This window comes from Acanthochromis polyacanthus, chromosome 14 (assembly GCF_021347895.1).
Source record: "Acanthochromis polyacanthus isolate Apoly-LR-REF ecotype Palm Island chromosome 14, KAUST_Apoly_ChrSc, whole genome shotgun sequence".
Lineage (NCBI taxonomy): Eukaryota > Metazoa > Chordata > Actinopteri > Pomacentridae > Acanthochromis > Acanthochromis polyacanthus.
Genome location: NC_067126.1, coordinates 20,007,523 through 20,027,046, shown reverse-complemented (window position 1 = coordinate 20,027,046; position 19,524 = coordinate 20,007,523). Strand labels below are relative to the sequence as shown.

The window sequence follows — 19,524 nt, the reverse complement described above, 5'->3', positions numbered from 1 at the left end:
TTTTGCAGCAACTAAACCAGGAAGTATCTAGCTAGCCTATCACGATGTTGCGCAGACTGTGAGGTAAACTGTGAGAATACTTCACAGAAGTGCAAACTATGGACAAAAACGCCGTTGAAGCGTAATTTTGGGGCAATAGTACTAAACCCTTTCAGCATTTCTGAAAAAATGACTTTTCATTAATTGCCATGGATACATAATAATAATAATTATTATTATTATAAATAATAATAATAATAATAATAATAACTGCAAAGGATGCTTCCAAGATGAAACTTGCCTATAAGGACTTTACTAACAGCTACAGTAAAACTAATTATGGTCATTTAGCTAATTTGATAGCTAGCTTCTTAAAAAAGGCAATTTGATCAATTGACTTTGCTTGTGCTGAGTACTGGCGACCCTTAGCAAAATGCTGATGCGGCTGCTCTTTAAGTTTCTTTTGCAAGACAAGTGTGTAGCCAGCAGCTCACTGACCCCTCCTCATATACACTGATAATGCGAATTCAGACACTCTGTGGACTTTATTCATCTTTTCGCAGCTGGGAAGAAGTTTTCTTTCTTTCTTTCGTTCTTTTTTTTACACTGCCATTGTCTCGAATGCCTGCCCGATTCTCCCCGCTCGTCTCTCCCCTCCTCTTCCATGTGTTATTAGCTCCGCCGGCTGAGACTCAGCGCTTGTTGACGTCAGCAAACTTATCCAGCAGCTGTAGAGGATCTGAGGAGGAGGAGAGGAGGGAAGGAGACTGCTGGATGTGGAGCTCGGACTGTGGAGCGCTGAGGACCGTGGGCTTCTTTTCTACGGGACTGTTCGGACTTGTTTCTGGCTCCGCTGTAAGTACAAACCGCTCGTTTTTCTCCTTCTTCTGTCGCTGAGATTCCCTCAGTTTCTGCTCAGAGTTAGCTGTCGACTTTCTCGACTGCTGGTAACAATGTTTTGTGTATTGCTGCACACTTTCGCCTGTGAGACATGTTGTCTGCCGTCAGTACGAAGTTGACACAGTTGCTGTGGGATATTTAGAGCAGCTTTTCATGGCGTGTTTTGCTACTGAATGTGCACCGCGTTTGTTTCCAAATTGAATTCACTTAAGAACCTAGCGGAAAACTTTGTTGCGCAAGTCCGTGCAAGGTGGACTCTGGGCAAACATGTCGAGTTTGTCTCTGGTGGATCGAATTGTTTTTTTTTCTAGTTTGAAGTGGAAACGCGGGTGAATTCGTGCGTGTCAGCTCCTCATTCTGACCCTGTTTTTGACACTTGACAGTTCGGTTTCGTGGAGAAAAAGCTGTCGCTGTAAAATCCGTTTGCGGTGACGTTATTTTGCATGATTGGAGTTAATGATGGAGGGAGCCCTTTGAGATAAAATCCAAACTACGATACATTAGCAATTGTACACTTAAGCTTGTAATCTCATCATTGAACAAACACACAACATTTCTAGAGGCGCTATTTCAGAGTTTGGCTCAAATTTTCCGTGAGTGTGCCTCTGTATGGAGTATGCAGTGTGTGTGTAATGTAGCCTAAGCGTATCGCCTTATTATTTTCACAGAAAGGAGTGGCACAGACTATAGAGACGAGTGACATTCTCCTTTCATAATAACCGAGGGTCTATTAAATGGCGTTTACCTCTCATCATACCCTCCCTACACAATTGTTTTCAGCAGGGCTCAACAGCAGGGGCTTCGAGATGATAATAACTTTGTAAACAGCCTGCCACTGTGCTCTGCAATATCAATAACTTAAGTAATGAATGCACTCCTCTGAGAATAGAATATGCCCCCCATTTCTTCATTTTTTCTTCAAGAACTGTCATCTCTGTGCGTAGTACTTCTGTTTCCTGCTACACTTCTCATTTCATGCTCCAAAGTCACCCTTTTCTGTGGTTGTGAAATAGAGGTTTTGGGAAGACTTGTTGGAGTCAGCAATAGGGATTGTTTCACAAACGAACCTTTCCAATCACCAGATTGCTTCTGAACTGGTTGATGGCGTAACACCCACTGAATGAGCTCTGCATGTGTTTTTTTTCCTTCAGCCACTGGTAGCAGTAATTGAATAGCTTCTTTTTGAGTGGCCATTGTACGCTGTGGAAAATTAGCATGAATTAGCCTTGAGGCTGGTACAAATTGCTGCTAAGGACAGCAGTTTTTCAGGTTCATTGTAGTCTGCCAGAACAAGGTGGTCACGGAGATGTGATTTCAAGCAGAGTTAAATAAAGGTCATGTAAATTAAATGGCAAAGTAAGTCTTACTCTGCTCCAGCAGTCTTGGCACACGTTGTTGCCACCTTGTGTTTTACAGTGCTGGAAGACCTTTAGCTCACCACACTGTATTAAAGAGTGTGGTTGATCTATATCAGTGTGATGATATCTTTTGTGCACATGTCTGCTGTTACGTGTGACATAAATACTACTACACTTAAAATATAAGCTGTGTTTTAATTCAATGCAGGGCCAAACAGTTCCCATATGCTACCACTGAGTAATTCTGTTCAAGCTGAAAAGCACTGAAATGTACAATAAGTAATAAGAATCCCCTGCAAAATGCCCACAATGCATATTTATCTAAGAATGCAACGAACACAAATACAAATTTACTTTAAAGTAACAGAACACATGGCATATACACGGAAAAGGACACATTTTCATCTCATCTCTGGTTCCATTCGTGGCCACATTTCTCGTTCCTCTAGTATTGCAATGATTGTTAAACTCTTGAATCCTTGTTTTTTTATTCGTTTTCATTCTCTTCCTTTTCAGGCTTTATTTGTTCGTTTGGCTTGTCATATATTTTTGCTTTCAGATGTAGGTTACTCAGAAAGGCCATTCATTTGGCATGTCCGCGGTCTTCAGTGGTCCAAAAAAGGCCCCGAAATGTTAGCCTAGCCGTGCTAGACAAATGCTCTGAAGACGCAAGGGTCTAGGCACGCTCGACAGGGAGGGAGGCGGGCTAAAAGGTTGTCTATCAAATCACTCTGCAGCAATTGGGTAGGTATACAACCAATCAGCGCAACGAATAGGCTCCTAGAGCGCCGGAAATCAGAGGATGCGGTAGTTCGGTGAAGCCTTATTTATACAGTCAATGGGTGAAGCTCAAGTATATTACAGATATGTTAACAGAAAGATTATTCAGAGTCGGTGCTAATGGAGCTCAATGACTGTTGTCGTTTTTGTTGTCGACCCTGGCAGAGAATTAAATTCGTTGCCGTGGGTTGTCTAGCGTGGCTAGGCTAGTTGTTTCCGGTTGTTTCTGTCAGAATCGTCGTGCCTCTGTGGTCACTTAGTTACGCCCGCCTTCTGACTCTACACTTCATGGTGATTCGTCCGGCCAGTTTTAGGAGCATCCAACCTTGAGCCTTATGGAGGGTAACTAGACCCACCCTGGCAGAGAATTAAATTCGTTGCCGTGGGTTGTCTAGCGCGGCTAGGCTACCGAAATGTACAACTGAGGACCAAATCGAACCTGTCTATTATTTTAATGCTGGAACCCATGCAGAACTGAGACTCAATACAGGAACCGTTTAATTGGAATTCTTTATGTTATTATTCTTAGAATGTATTTACAGTATGTTTTTAAGTGAAAAGCACACTCTGCTCTAGTCCTTACCATTCCCTGTTTATCTTTTTGTGATGGACTGAATGCATGCTCTGGATGATGCACACAGGATTTATGATGTTGTTATGAAGTAAGCTTTTTTCTTTTATACAACATTGATTTATGCTTTGATCAGATGACATCATGGAAACTCATGTTGCATTAGCTGATGCTAGTGCCTGTCTGCAAAGTAAGGCTGAATGTGTAACCAACTGAATTACTTTTGATGCTGAATGAAATGTCTGTATTTGATTGTTATGATTCTAGATCTGAACCTGCTGTGTACGTAGCATGTTGTTATTCTAGTATGACATCAGCGTGTTCAGATTAGAACAAACTATAACCCAGGGAAGAGGCAGTGTCTGTCTGAAGGGTAATCTGTAAAATGTTCAGTGGGTTAAACATATTGTATCAGTGACTTTAACACTGGCAATCATGTAGTCAAACACAGGCTTTGGGATTCTTGGCGAAGAATTTCCTCTCAGACCTTGGTTAGCAGAATTGGTCAGCCACTTAGCTGAATCAGACATAACCTGACAAGTCGTGTTGTCCCTGTAGGTACTGGACAACAGTTTAAACAGTCACCATAAATGCACTGGCTTTGCTGTGGGATGTAGCATCTCATCTTGTTTTTCTTCCTGATGCTTAATAGAGAAATGAATAGCTGCTTCACAAGTTGGTTCACTGAAAACTAATCTGCATCTGTTTTGAAAATACAGTAATTATTCAGTAATTTTTCTGAGCAAATCAGAAAAACCACACCAAACATTGTGTTGTTTCTGTGCAGAATTAGCGGCTTTTGTTTGTCATTTGTCATTGTAAACCTTGTATGTTTTTGGTGTTGGACTACTTCTAGATGTTAGATGTTATGGATACACTTATTTGCCTTAAGAAAAAAAAATAGCTTCCCAGTTAATATTTTTGATCTTGTAGAATATGAAACATTCACATTTCAATATGTTAATCATATACTGATTGGCCACATCTGAGACATGGCTCATCTCGGCACAGTAGGTAGTTACAAAGAATCTCTGCATTGCTCCTGTAATGTTGTCAACACTCGTGCTTACCACTCTCTGTCTGCCTACAGAACGTTCAGTCGACACTTCATCTATCAGTTTACGATCACACAGTGACTGATAACATCATTACTATCAGTCCATGCTCTCAATACCTCACTGTCACCAGAAACTCTATTACAACAAGTTCATCTTTCCACCTAGAGCTGTTTGCTGTCAGACTGCTAGAAAGCTGAAGCGACTTCAGCCTCCTGCAGTCGGAAACATCAAACAGCTTTTTATCTACTATGACTTTTGCCGCTGTTTTTACTGGAATCAAAATTGAGGAGGAAGATTATATTGCTTCTTATTAGGGGCTCAGTTTCCTTATCCTCATCTTACCTATGTCAAACAGATATTCGTCTTATAGGCTAAAACGACACCAGTGACATGCCTAAGTCAAGATAATTGATATTTTTGTCTTACTTGGCTAAGGTGTTGACGCTCACAAATGTCAGAGGCTTTGGTCTCACCATCTCTGTGATGGAATTAATCCTCTGAGCTGTTATTATACATCTCAATTAATCATGGGCTTTTGCAAATGAGACAGCTGAGGGAGCCTTAAGTCTGTGCATGCTGCTGCCTGTTTTTTCATACTTGAGTCTTTCTTCTTTTGTCTCATTTTCTTGGATGGGACTGGCATTGTTTCACTAAATAGAGGCTCCTTTCCAGTGCTAATGGATCTTCTTTGTTGTTCGTGTGATATGTCATTCTGGGAGTATATTAAGACCTACAAAGAGAAAAGTATATCTAACTAAAGTCCCAGGCCCTTAAAAATTATATTTTACAATCAGTGCTTTGATGTTTGAAATGAACACTTTTGTGGCCCTTTCTTGAGCGTAAATCACTTTTGAAAGACCCACATTGCTTATCAGAAATGCACAGTAGGGTCAGACTTGCAGCATGCTCCAACTGTGTGATTGCCTATGAATACCTCTGAGTGTGTGCACACTGCATATAACCATATGTATACGAATATTTGCAATCCTTGCTCTTGTCCTTGTAGGTGTTGTCATTGCTCTTCAACACTGTAGTGGGTGCTGTCGACACATCTACAGCAAGCATTCAGAACAGCTGCTGAAAAAGAAGTAAGCAGGGAAAGCTAAATGTGAAAACCGTGCCAGTTTGTCAGTAGTGTGTGTGGTGACTTGGGTTTTATTTTATATTTTTGATAAATATGTTGGTTTTGTGACTGTTGAGTCACAATAGCAAGAGATTGGGCCAGAGTTCCTTCAAACCAATGAGTCAGTCATCAACAAGGAACTATGTGTAGCCAGCACAGCCACAGATGTGTGACTTATTAAGCATGCTTCATAATGTATAATGTTTAAAAATAGTTTAAATTATGACTGGATTTGGTTTAGTTCTTTGTAAAGCAACTGTGTGAAAATTGTCCTAGTCACTTAAGTTTTCTTTTCTTTTTTCCCCCCATTCAAATGTATAGTAAATTTGCAGTTGTAGTTGCATCACTCAATCTGAAAGGTTGTTTATTGACTTCACATTAGGTTTGAATTTTTTTTCATGTTTGGGTCATTGATGTGGTAGCAAAGGACAAACCACACTTGATCTACAATGATTATTATATTAGGATTGATGTACTGACCCAACTTTAGGGTATCTGAGCCTAGCAAAGAACAATCTGATACTAGCACCCATCTTTGATAAAACAAAAAATCTGTATACTTTCCTGCATGGAGGTAACTGAAATTGGTCTGATTTCATTTCACATAGGGACAAGGTCAGGAAAAATAAAACTGACTTACCATAAATCAGGAAATTTTTATAATAACACTGCAGACGAAAATTGAATTTCAGTTGAATTGGTCATGCCATGGCCATTACCTGAGCCATTCGGCATATTTATTTGTAATTCATTTACTATAGTTTTATATTTCAGCATAGTCTTCAGGTAATGTAATTAACATAATTTTTCAGATGTTCCCTGGCTTGGCAGTACAGAATGAACCATTTAAAATACCAGGTGCAGCCCCCTGAAGGTGATGTCGACTCGAGTGACCAACAGTGACCATGCTTTGTATTTTTTTTTCAAAAAGTGATACAAAATAAATATTTGAGTTTTAATTTCTAGTTTAGAATCACCAGTTAACTTCAGCATGTCTTTGGACTGTGGGAGGAAACCGGAGAACCCGGTGATAACCCACACAGGCACAAGGAACGCATGCAAACTCCACCGAGAAAGACCCCTGGCCCAGGCCGGGACGGGATAGAAATATATGCAGGATAATGTAATAGAAACACATGCAGTAACAACATAAAATACCTTAAGCCAAAAAAAAACAAAAACGCTGTGTCATTGACATCTGGGTAGAGTGTTTACAGCAGGTTCTCCTTTAACAGCCAAATGAGTCAAGGGTAAATGAGTTTGTCCAAATAAGTGAATGGAACAAGATGCTTGTCCTAATGAAAGCCTTTAGCAATGAACCATCTCATTGGCCTCGCTCCTGGGAAGCCACATTACAGACAAGAATGGAAACGTCTTTTCTGTACAACACTTTGTCATGGTTGTGCCTTAAGCTGTCCATACACAATCAACATTCAGTGCCTCCTTCTGTCCTGTCCTGTAATATGACAGGCAATACCTATGTCAAGGCTGTAACATGCTGTTAGTGTTATAATCAGATGAAGTTCAGACCCATTAATCGTGCTTTGAAAGGTAAGCTGCACATGTGGCCAAAGATGTCATTTGCTTGTTGGTAAACTGAAATGTAGTGCTGACAGCAAGGAAGGCAGCAGAACTAATCCAAAAAACCACCAAGAGCTTAGTCAGTGCATGTCTACTTTGCCATCAATCATTTATCTTTTATTCACGGACGTGTGCACAGTTAGGTTACTTTATGTTTGAAAGAAAATTAATGATTATTTGACACACTGGATGTTGTAACCTTACAGCATGATTATTTTTAAGTACTATATGGGTTTACAAGCATATACATCATGAGTAATTTCATTTATATGATATTCAAACATGGCCTCTGTGTAAGCTTGGTTTGTTGCCAAACGCTTGGGATTTTACTGTTAACTCCTAATGATGTAGTGGAGCTTTTGTGAAATATGCTTACATACACAAGAAATCACTTTTCATAGATGTCATTGTTTTTCTCTGCCAGTGGTGGGAGAAGGCTGCGAAGCCCAGATAAAATAAGAATAACCAGAAAGGACATCTAAACCCATGACCATCTCTGACTTGGTAGAGAAAAGTTACAACATTCATAGCATCAGTTAAGTGGGCTGAGGTTTTCATGAGTGCTTTGTACACCGCTGCTGCATGTTTACAGTAGGATATGAATCCTACTTGTACCCTATGGACAAATATTATTCTTGGCCAGCTGGGAAGTCAGTCAGCTGATATCACTGGCCCGTGTTAGTTTACAAGTGAACAAATAATGTACCAGTATTTGGGTGGGGTTTTCTACTGCAAAATGTCCTCCTTATTAGAAGCTAGGTTCTCAGTTAATACAGTCACGTTAAAGGGATTTGATCAAAAATGTGTTTTAGAAATATTACTCCACTGACTGGGAATTTCCCTAACTCTCAGCTCGATTGAGATTGTTCTCTGAGCCCCAGAGTTGGAGTGATTTCTTTATTTACTTTATGTCAAGGTGAAATCATTCCTTCATCCTTACTTATTTTCATTATGTGAGTACATTTGTTTATGTGTGTGGGTTTTTCATTGTTACGTTAACGTTCAAGTTATTAGCTTGTGTGCCTTGATAAATTTGGGTGAAAGTGGTTCCATTTAAAGTAAGATGCCTCAATTCAAATTCAAATTTTTTTTTTCTTCTGGTGCTTATTTAAAATTGCCATTGGAGAAACAGGAAATCAATAGTTGTTGATATTGACAGAAATTAAACATTGATTTGTGATTATTTTTCAGCCATGTTGTCCAGCTCTACATCTAAATGACACTTGGTGATATAATTATTTGGTGATTATTGCAGATACTTTTCCTGACACTTAGTTTGTTGATTCATCCTTTCAGTTCTTAACTTTGCAGCTTTAAACATAATCTGCATTTTAATTGGATGTGGTTATGTCAGACATGTTGCTGTGGTGTATAATTGATAATATTTTATATAAGCAATTTGCAGAAAGATTTGAGTTATGGACACTTAACAGTGAGACTCATTGTCAGCAGTCTATCCAGCTCTTTCTAACAGTAAGAGATCACTGAGACATGCAAGAAAAGGTGAGCGAATACAAAATTTGCTTTTGTATTCATAACCATCTGTTGCCCATTGACATTTGGAGGAAATGTCTTTGACTGTCTCTGGGATAGGTCAGATTGATCTTGCAAGTAAATCACAACTGAGACGAGGGGAGCCGGTGATGGAAGAAATACGAGCAAGCGAGCTGATGAGAAGGGAGCTACCATCAGCCTCATTACATTATTGCTTTCAAACTGTGACTTTAGACTTCCCCTGATTTGAGGCAAATCACAACTGCTGAGTTGATTTAATGTGGTCTACGTCTTTGGCTCTGTGTGTGGCTCTGCATGCTGTGTGCTTTTTCTGTCTCCTCTGTCGTGTACTCTTTCCTTTCTTGACTTAATCCAGTGTAAGGGTTTTTTTTTTTTTGGGTAAAACTAAATTGCTTGGAAAATCTGAATCTTTTCATACAATTTCAAATACTCTGCTTTGTATTTGCTTTACCCTCTCTATGTGCCATGTCACTGTTTATTGCTAAAAATGGATGTCCGTGTTAAGGTGTGACTCATGCATGTTTTTGTGTCATTGTAATTCGGTCACAGCTGAATGTCAATGAGGACTGCTTGTCGTAGTTTAGACATGGATTAGGTTATACATTTTGATTAATGAAAGCCTCTCTGCAATGCAATTTCCCAATAAATGAGCTTCTGCCTTTGTAGGAGATAAGTTAATGGGATAAGAAACATGGCCTGTCACAATTAGCACTCACAGCTATCAAAAGTTGATAAAACGTGCAACTATAAATAGACACAGCAGACATGTGGGCTGAATGTTCAATCTGTTTACAGTTTTGCCTTTTTGCATCATTTCTAGCACCTTCGTCTTTATCATGACATTGAGTTCCTTGAGATGTTCGCAAGAGATGACTTTTGAATTTTTCTGTTTAAGTCAAAATTGTTAAACTCTTCTGTATCTGCCTGTTGGTGGCAGTAAAATGTATTCAAATATTTCAAAAGTCCTCATCAACAGGGTGATGCATACTGTCTGCCTTAGACTGATTTTGTATTCCTACACCTCTGTGCGTGATCAAGACCCTGTGGCAGCTTAGTTGACTCATGACTTAAACATACTGTTGTGCAGAATAAGTTATCCACTAAGACATGAAAGCCTCATTCATTCTGCTTAAACATTAAATGAAACCACATTCCGACTAAAGTAAAATGGACTGCCAGGTAAATCATTGAAACCAAATGAAACGGAACACAAAACATCTGAAAGACAGCTATGGGACATTCAATGACAAGTAAAGATCATTTAACATTTTATCGTCTTTATGTACTAATCAGCATACAAATGGAGAAAGGCAGAGTTACATCATAGTCAGAGGACTAAAAGCTTGCACTGCCAAGAGGAGCTAAACAAGTACCAGGACATCTATTATTACATAGAAGTAAAATTATTTTTCTAACCTCATATAGCAGGGTTTTACCGCTCAGTCCTCGCTCACTTGGCCAATCATATCCAGGTTTTGCCGTTAACCAAGTCGTCCACGATTGTCTAAATACGTGGTAATCCATGTTATGTTCAGCTTTCATAAGTTTCAAGAGAGTTGCTGTGTTTAGAAGTTGTCTTCTCATCTTCATCCAAGACAGAGGAGTTTCACTGTTTTCTCTCCTCCTTTATGGAAATAAAATGTAAATAAATATTTTGTTATGTCTGACCTGGTCATGAAATGAATCATTTTTGTTTTCGTGTGATCAAATGATTGATTTTATTCAGCGTTAACAATATAATAAGCAGTTTGCAAAGGCTGCAATTTACAATATAAATCATGCAGTGCCTCTGACCCAGCATTTAAACTATTGTGTTATCGGTTTTACAAATTCATGTCGGCCTTCTTGTGTGACAGCCGATGCTTTAGACGATATCATATCTTGCGTGGTAATGCTCCATCACATTTTAAATCTACTACACACTGAATATTGAACTGAAGATGAACTTTAAAAAAAAAAAAAAAAAAAAAAAAGACAATTTGAATTGCAGTCATCTGCACTACCTATCTGAAAAATTGCAATTGGACATTTTCCACAAATCATTCAGCTCTACCAAACACTAAACCTGACTGATTGTGGTACAGTTGGGTTGCATTTAAAACTAACAAAATCATGGACAAAATTGAAAGCTGTTTTCGACATTATGGGGAGCTTTTGTTACAGAGGTTAGCAACCAAAATCAGATTTTTGGCTAATGTGTGCGATCAACATCCAAAAATGTGTACATTTTCTGCATTTTGTTTGTCTGTGGATTACTTTCAGACATATGTACAAAACATTACAAAAGGAGAGGCAGACCAAGACAGGTGGTTAGACAAAGAGGCACAGTTGACATCTGTTATTAGTTCCATGCAGCACTTAGTAACAGTTCTGTTTTATTGACGAGAGCTATGACACATGGTCTGGGTATCACCAACAATAAAGAATTTAGGTACAACAGAGTCTTGTTAAGTGTCACTGGTACAGCACAGCACAGTGTGGGGCATGCACAGGCTTTGAATATCTGCATTTCATCACACCATCACAGATTGTGTTCAACATTTATTGAGCTGACAGACAGTATTTGGAGCTGATGGCTCTCAGCAAGTCAGACAGGGAGACAGACTTTTCCACTGTCACCACTGGTGTTCCAATTTGGCTGAGGCTTTAAATCGCCCTTCTTCCTGATCCAGCACCTCCAAAGAAATCACTGGCATAAGCCTGTCCAAGGCATCTTCAGTTAATTCAAGAAGTCATCCCGTTGTGGGTGAAAACAGGCAGCCTTTTATAGCTCTTTTATTTCTTGATGAGTACCATTAATTTCATGGGGCAGGCTGAGCTCTTTGCAGCTGGCTTTTTTTTTTTTTTATCCGCTTGAGACAACATGACTGCATTATCCTCCCTCCAATAATGAATTGGCAGGAGTTATGTGTGTTTTATTGGTATTGTTTAGCACTTTAGTTGGGAGGCTGATTTCTCTAGTCGTGCTCAGAGTGAGACTGCATATCTCATCCTCACAGGCCTGAATGCCTATTTATGTGTTATAGATGTTTTGCCAAGGCTGCAGTCCGGAGTAAATACTTCTGAAGTCCATTATTTATTTTCTTGTACACTATCACCCTGGAAGCTTCCTCCATAAAGATCATTCACATTAAAACTAATTAGATTTATTTGGCCTCATTACAGTGCTACCTCCCTGTGCAAACACCGCCAGGATTTCAGTGTTGTTCTGTCGCTGTTGTTTGTGCTCTAAGTTGACTACAACATAAACTGTCTTTATGAGTTTGACATATTGGCTGTCTCATTTTGCACTGTTATTGTCATTTGTTTTCAGAGACTGATGACACCAAAAAAAAGAATCGATATTGGATTTAAGTAAGTGATGTAAGGTTTTGCTTTGAACATAAACGCAGGAATCCCATATTTATCTCAGAATAAGCTGTAGTAAGTCCTTTCAGTTGTGCATTTAAAAAAAAAAACTCAAATAGAAGATGAATGAAACCCATCAGCATACACCTATGATGAAATCTGGCCTCTCCCAGATACTACTTGCAAGTTTGAACACAGAATCATTGAAAGGTCTTAATTTTTGTAATCTTCAAGCCTAACAATATGCTTTCTCATTACAGCTCCATTAAGAGTGAACCAAAATTCAAAACATTTTTACCTGTAATATTTGAGTGGATGCAGTATCTCAAGTCGGAATGTCTGCCTTCTAGCAAGCCACATTTTATTGTTTAGAGGCCCTGTGAACCAGTGTAACCTGGTGACATTCAGAGTAACAAAATTCCTAATACTGTTACATTCTCACCTGAATCACTTGTACTCATCTTTCTGGGATATTGGACACATAACCTCTATTACATAGTTACATGTCGGTGCTGAGGACCTGTTTAAAATTCCCCTCAGATCTTCATTTTGTTAGACAACAACATCGCCTGTCAAATTTTCTGAGCTGGCTCAAACAGAGATTGTTTTCAGTCATTTGACAGTTGTTTGTTTGCGTTATCCAGCTCACCAGCTTGGTTGGTGGTTGCTTCGAAAGCTCGTCTGCCAGCACAGTCAGAAATGAGGCCAGTGAGAAAATCTAGTATGTAATTGCAGCACTAACAGCAGTCCGGGTTAGCTCTTTGTGCAGGAGCCCAGATACAGACCTGGAGGGTGACTTCTCAGAGAGTGTTGGCTGGATAGTGTTTGTTTGGCCCTCACAGTGACTAGGATCATTCTCTGTAAAGAATTATAAAATTAAATTGTTGCTTAATTATAAGCTGTATTACCCTCACTCTAACACCTCATAATATAATTAGTTCTCATTTATTAGATTATGTAGTTCTTTCTCCATCTTAGTCAAACTCAATGAATTCAAACTGCTGTTCCTTGATTATGAGTGGCTGAGCTGTGTTCAAAGCCACTGTAAAATACTCCATCAGCACGCAGTTGTGACCACATTACATCACCATTACTGTTCCAAACACATTGTTTCTAAATGACAGACTTTGTTCTGAATCTTGATTTGCCGGGTTGACTAAATGTAGATGAGTAGTGGAAAATATGGACAGGACAGAAAACTAAGATTAAACGGAGAGGAGACATGTTGAAATTAATGAGAGATATTGTAGAGCTGGAAAAATCAACAAACAAAGCTGGGACTGTTAAACAGACCCTATGCGGCCAATTTGCTGTTTACAGACCTGGTGTACTGAGAAAAATCTGTCTATTAATTTTAAAACAATGACTAAAATGGAACTAAGCCAGGCTCTCCGTAGGTTTTATGCGATTGTGAAAACAGGAAAAGTAAATCTCATGGTTTCAAAAATTAAGTTGGCCTACATGCTGCAGTTAGCCAGTACGCCAACAATTTACTGATCAGTTGATCTCAGTGTCTGTTGAAAGATCTGGAGTTTATTAACAATGTTATCGGTAAAATAACTTTACAGAGAACAGCATGACAAAGCATCCCACCACCATGCATTAATGATGACAGACTTTCATAAAATCAAACACTCTCAGGCACTGAATCCAAATACACCTGAGGATCTTGTCAACAAAGTCTGGTTTGATGTGCAGCTGCATGTAGGATGCAGAGCTGAAGAAGACAACTGCCAGCTGGATCCCGAATCATTTATCATCTGCCAGCACAAGAACAGAGAGAAGCATGCAACGCTGTCATACAGTGAGTGCACAGGAATCGCTACGATGCCAGCAACAGACACAAACAGGGCTGATGGGGATTTATGTTTTAGCAGCTAGGAAACTCTCTGTGTCCTGTCTCTTGGTTGGGGAAATACCTCTTGTTGCTGCTATCCATCCATCCATCCATCCATCCATCCATCCATCCATCCATCCATCCATCCATCCATCCATCCATCCATCCATCCATCCATCCATCCATCCATCCATCCATCCATCCATCCATCCATCCATCCATCCATCCATCCATCCATCCATCCATCCATCCATCCATCCATCCATCCATCCATCGCTTAATTCTCATTAGAGTCATGGGTGGGCTGGAGTCTATTCCAGCTGCCTTGGCACGGAGGCAGGGGACACACTAGACAGGTCGCCAGTCTGTCGCAGGGCTACATATTGTTGTCCATCCACCTTCCTTTAATCTCCAAAGCAAAGAAAAACTGCACTACAGTAAATCAACATGCAATTTTAATTAGATTCAGGAAAAATCTTCAGTGGACTCCTGACTTCTCCAAATGAACACTAAGAGTTGTCTCTCAAGTCAAAGCAAAGTTTTACTTGCGGCAAGGAAACACGTGAACAGAAGACAGTCTGGACAAGAGAATGACAAAGCGAGAAACAGCCTAACTTTAATACAGGCACATAAGCATGAGTTGCACATCTTAGCATGTGTTATCTCTAGTTTGCTGCCAGTTAGGCTTTGATTCCTCTTTACAGCGCTTCATTGAAAATTGCTGAGCACTGCTTCATATGAGTTTACACACCACGCAGTTATATAGTATTACAATGAATAAGAACATTTAATCATAAAATACGATAATTTTCATAACAGCTAGCTTGCATGCTTTTCCCTGTAGCCTCTTATGCTCACCTTTGTTTGGTTCTAGCAGCATAGTTGCCATCACATAACAAGAAAAACACTCAGAAAGCGCAGTATTATGCCAAGGCTTGTCATTCCATCGTATGCCATTGTCAGAAATGCGGCATTTTTCACTTGGTCATAGTTACTAGTTACTGGAGTAATAATGTTATGTTAACACATAATGAAACTGCAACATGATGGGTGAATTTTTTTTCCCCCAATTCTAGTTATATTAGAGAGCAGATGGAATGAGCTTTCTTGGCTCCATGTTGCTGTTGATTTGTAAAGCAGCTGGCACTAAGAGAGTTCTCCACCAGGCACTGCTTATGAAGCAACACTGTATGAAAGAGAGAGATTTATGCAAAGTAGCATAAATCTACATCATACCTGCAATTTTACCAGTGACCGAACTGGAACTGGTAAAGATGCTGGAGCAATATTCTTGATTTGAGTACCACACAATGAATTACAATGGTCTAGAGTCAAACACCCCCTTAACAGCAACTGGAATACTAACATAATGGAACACTACTTTGACAATTGCACAATTAATGTTAATATCCAGATAAATGTCAATAATTACTCTCGTATTTAAGCATGTTTTCCACCATCCTGATAAATATTGCTAAAGAACTACATTCCTTGGCAGAAGATCATTATTTGTTATTAATAAATCATTGCGTTTCTTTAATGTTCCGTGTTTAGTCTATGAAAAGTCAGTTATGTGTAGTAAGTATTGTATTAAAGTAACAATACACACAAAGCCATAGTTTACAGTGACATCAAAAAAGCTAAGGGATGTTGTTAGACATGATGCGGAGTGCTTAAAAACAGCCCTTAGCTGTTCTAAAATCACTGTAAACCACTGCCTCTTGGGGTTTATTGCTTTATTTGAGAAAGGACACTGTCTTCCATATTGTGTGTAGTTCACATGGAACCCTATCAGATCAATCTTCCAGGCTTGTCTCTGTACTGTTGTGTGTGTGAAATGGGCCCACTGTACAGTAGCTGAAAGTGTATTAGTACAGTTTAGAGACAAAAAAGGAAACTATGGAATCTCACTACTGTGGTCAGAGTAGGTCATTCTGACACTAGTACTAATAGTTAACATTTTGAAGAACAATCCTAGTGCAGTTACAGTGCACTGTTAGCTGCTGGCAGCATTTGTTAACAGATAGATAGATAGATAGATACTTTACTAATTCCGAGGGAAATTCAAGATTATATATGGTATTTTATATGTACTTTGAAAAGTAATCTCATGTCTTTTTTTCATCAATCAACTTCATACAAAATACAGTAAATGGGGAAAAAAAAATCCGTTCAATATTTGCCATCACTACTCTTAACCTTTATTGTGTTTCAGCTACTTTTCGCCCTATGTGTATTTCCAGAGTGACTGAGTGATCACAGCTCTATGCAGGCTGTAACTTATGATGCAGTACTCTGAAGATAGTTCTTTATTACTCTGGCTGTAGTGGGGGATTGAAGTAATTTGATCTAAACATCTAAAGTACTTGAAAGTCTTGCACATTGGTGTGTTTTTTTAAAAGTTCTCAACAAATGATTGGAAGATGACTGAAATTATGAGTTGAGAAGCTCCTTGGTTCATTTACATTTTGTGCAGTCACTTATATGTTTTATTATCTTATATACATAACAACATGGCAGGTTGTAAACTTTTGCAACTGACGCTCAACAATATTTGACTTCAGCATTGCCTGTAATCAGTGACTCATTTCTGTTTGCTACTCTGACAGTCTCAGCTCCAATGGTGACTGTTAGTGAAGTTGGCTGAAGTACTGTTGAATCAGAAACTGGTACACTCCTCTACTATTTGGTGTAAATGATAACACATTCGTAAACCCTTCATTTGGATGAGTAAATCCCTCAAAAAAGCCTTCAATGGTAGCCTAGCCACGCTAGACAACCCACGGCAACGAATTTAATTCTCTGCCAGGGTGGGTCTAGTTACCCTCCATAAGGCTCGAGGTTGGATGCTCCTAAAACTGACCGGATGAATCACCATGAAGTGTACAGTCAGAAGGCAGGCGTAACTAAGTGACGACAGAGACGCGACGATTCTGACAGAAACAACCGGAAACAACTAGCCTAGCCGTGCTAGACAACCCATGGCAACGAATTTAATTCTCTGCCAGGGTCAACAACAAAAACGACAACAGTCGTTGAGCTCCATTAGCACCAACTCTGAATAATCTTTCTGTTAACATGTCTGTAATATACTTGAGCTTCACCCATTGACTGAATAAATAAGGCTTCACCGAACTACCGCATCCTCTGATTTCCGGCGCTCTAGGAGCCTATTCGTTGCGTTGATTGGTTGTATACCTACCCAATTGCTGCAGAGTGATTTGATAGACAACCTTTTAGCCCGCCTCCCTAGACCCTTGCGTCTTCAGAGCATGGGTCTAGCGCGGCTAGGCTACTTCAATGGGCAATAAATGGAGAAGAACAGAGCTGTTGTCTTTACAGAAAAGCACAGTAGCAGATCTGCAGTACAGACAAGATGATAAAGTTGTGGGTTTCAAAAACATAAAGAATATGATCTGGAAGATGTCCAGCAATTTTCATGTGTAAAGAACAATGTGACCTGAAACAAAAGACCTCACCACGACTATTAAATCCTGGAAACAAACGCACAGGAGACAAAACTCAAGCATACCATTTACGCATATTGGAGAGAGAAACAAGGCCAGCATGACAACATGATACATGGGAGAGGAAGATAAGGGCAAAGCTAAACCTCCTGGAGGACGAATATCCAGTTCTTCCAGAATAAGGCACTGGCAGCCAGGGGAGAGAGAAAAGGTCCCAGGATGACCAGTGGTCCAGCACACTGCATTAAATATTGAGTCTTATATGTAAAACATGAGACTCATATAGCTGTTATTGAAGTTTAGTATAGGCCAGCTGCTCTGCAGTCGTGCTGGGCTGCACTAAAACTGTGTCACAGTGTCTGGGAGCCTCTCCTTCCACATCTTTTCAGCCTGCCGAGTGCCTTGGAGGGAGGGCTGCCAGAAATTGTGAGCCGTTATCCCCAAATTTGTAGGATTATCACATCTTGCTTTCGAGGATGACGTTTCACTCCAGCTTAGACTCTGGATGTTCTGAACAGCCTTCAGACAAAGTTGCATGTACTCATTTGTTTTGAACAAAATCTTGCTCCCTTGGGCCGGGGTTCTGTAGCCATCTGAGTGTAGTGTGTGCTTTTAGATTAGACGCACCACTTACTGTCATCAAGGAGGATAATCTTTCACACAGATGGAGCTAATTGTGCACCACGCACTAGGTTGTATGACTGTAAATAAACATTAGTCATAGAAGATGATGGAGAACGATATGTTTGTCAGTAGACTAGAAAATGGACATTGCTCATAGCAAAGAGTATGGGATGCACTTTAACAGCTGTTGAAATGACACTTTTGTTAAAAATACATTGTAGTAAAAAGCTAGCGGTCAGTGAATAATGTTACTAAAATAACAGGCATATCTGTTTGTTACCAAAGATTTTTATATTGCCACTCAATGTGATTTACTGCTATTTTGACTCTTTTTGATGACATACTGGCAGAGTAATTTGTTTCAGGGACAGAAAAAAAATCACAGTAACAAATGGAGCTCTTACTGCTTTGTCTTTAAATAATGGACTGCCATTTAGCAGAAATAGGCCATGCTTTAATCATTTTAAAAAGCCAAAACACTGCTTTGAAACTTCTCTTTTCATAGGGAAAATTAGAAATCAGACATTTCAGACACTTAGCTGAGGTCTTTAGTCACACTACTGCAACCAAAGGAGTGCCACTACTCTGAGGAAAACAAAATGTGAGGGAATGGTCTCGCTCTGCAGTCCTGCTCGAAGTGCAAATACCCTACATTTGCATTGGCATATTTTTTGAGAACTCTGACAATTTGAGATGCACTCTGTTGCAAGATGTGGGAATGCCCTCCAGCCTGATGCTTGTCTTCAGTGACAGCTTCCTAGAATGTATTCATCTTATCCATGCAGTGCACATGTCACATGTTTTACTAATGCATCTTCTCCAGCTTTCCTACACACGAACAATGGCTATTAGACCTACACTGACATCTTCACAAAGCCGTTTTACTCCTTAGCTTGACCTTTAAAAGCTAATGTCCTGACTTTGTCTTTTGTTCCAGAGAACCAGGGTCATCTTCTTCCCTCCCAGGCTTATTTCTCCTGCCACGCTTTCCTGTTTCACCTTTGATTGTGTCCCGTTCATTTGTCACAGGCCTCCTGCTGTCTAAGAAGAACAGACAGTGATGGATGCTAATCACTTTACCTGTGTGCCCATCCACCCTGTTTCCTAGTCAACAAGCTCAGCCCAGACTCCCTCCTTACAACCTGTGATTAAATTACCTATTCTCTCTCCTCATTTCTGCCATTGTCACTGTTAGTAATGTACCTGTTCTCATTGTATTTGACTTCAAGCAGATATAGTTGTCACTAACATAAAAATTATGCACGCACGTAAATATTACGCAGATTATGTGCATCGCGTTCACTCATCACTTCCTGTTATTCCTGCTGTCAAAGTAAGAAAACACATTACAAACCTTGTTCTTTTTCTGCAGCTTTCTTTCTC

At 39.6% G+C, this 19,524-nt stretch overlaps 1 protein-coding gene across 5 annotated transcripts in view; it reads left to right on the top strand.

Annotated features, from left to right (window-relative positions):
* The first annotated feature begins 672 nt into the window (after positions 1 to 672).
* Positions 673 to 19,524, top strand: part of gulp1a (GULP PTB domain containing engulfment adaptor 1a) — an 89,536-nt gene continuing 70,684 nt past the window's right edge. For 3 of the 5 annotated variants that reach the window (XM_022191855.2, XM_022191854.2, XM_022191857.2), the window contains exon 1: positions 673 to 834. The gene's annotated coding sequence lies outside the window, so the exon portion shown is untranslated. The remainder of the gene's footprint in view (positions 835 to 19,524) is intronic. The other 2 variants (XM_022191859.2, XM_022191858.2) reach the window with 2 other exon arrangements.